This window comes from Nestor notabilis, unplaced genomic scaffold, assembly GCF_000696875.1.
Source record: "Nestor notabilis isolate BGI_N333 unplaced genomic scaffold, ASM69687v1 scaffold8790, whole genome shotgun sequence".
Lineage (NCBI taxonomy): Eukaryota > Metazoa > Chordata > Aves > Psittaciformes > Psittacidae > Nestor > Nestor notabilis.
In genome coordinates, this window is record NW_009912494.1 from 186,546 (window position 1) to 187,175 (window position 630).

The following is a 630-nucleotide window of genomic DNA, read 5'->3' on the forward strand; positions in this document are numbered from 1 at the left end:
CTCTCCTCTTCCCAGGAAGGCAGAGCAGGTGGAGGCATAAATCCTTGGACGTAGATGAAGTGTGGAGAGCTACTCCTCACCCTGTCCCCCACTCCTGCAGCCACTGCTGCCAGTGCTGAGTCCTGGCCAGCATTCCCATCCAGAGGGGAAAACAAACACAAGCCGGGAGGATGACGAGGGCAATGGGCTGTGGTTAAGTGGTAGCTGCAAGCAGCCATTTAGCTGCTTGCTGAGTGAGGCAGGATTGAATCTCTTTAGCCCAGGTAGAGGTGCTGTCTTGGCAGCATTAGTTACCATGCTGCCTGAGGGGCTGGGGGAGCTGCGGCCTCATCCTGCCCGCGGTGGCTGCCTGAAAGTGGTTGCAGGTCTCCAGCACCTGCCTGGGATGCCCCATATCCCAGGGGATCACCCACTGCCTGGCCCTCTGCCTGCACTGGGACCTGCCCGTCTCCTTGTCAGAAAAATTAATGGCCCTGCTCCTATGGTTAATTGTCTTTGATTGCTCCACATTAATTATTAACTGTTCTCTGCTGGGCCGTCCATGTGGGTTACTGGCAGAGGGGGGACTGGAAGGCTGGGAGGGCTGATGACGTGTATGGGGGCTACTGAGCCTGGCTAGCCTGACTCCCT

General features: G+C 57.3%; 1 protein-coding gene across 1 annotated transcript in view; it reads left to right on the forward strand.

The window, feature by feature from the left end:
- Positions 1–630, forward strand: part of CACNA2D2 (calcium channel, voltage-dependent, alpha 2/delta subunit 2) — a gene marked incomplete at its 3' end in the record, with an annotated part of 173,142 nt that overhangs the window by 163,305 nt on the left and 9,207 nt on the right. The gene's annotated exons all lie outside the window — the stretch shown is intronic.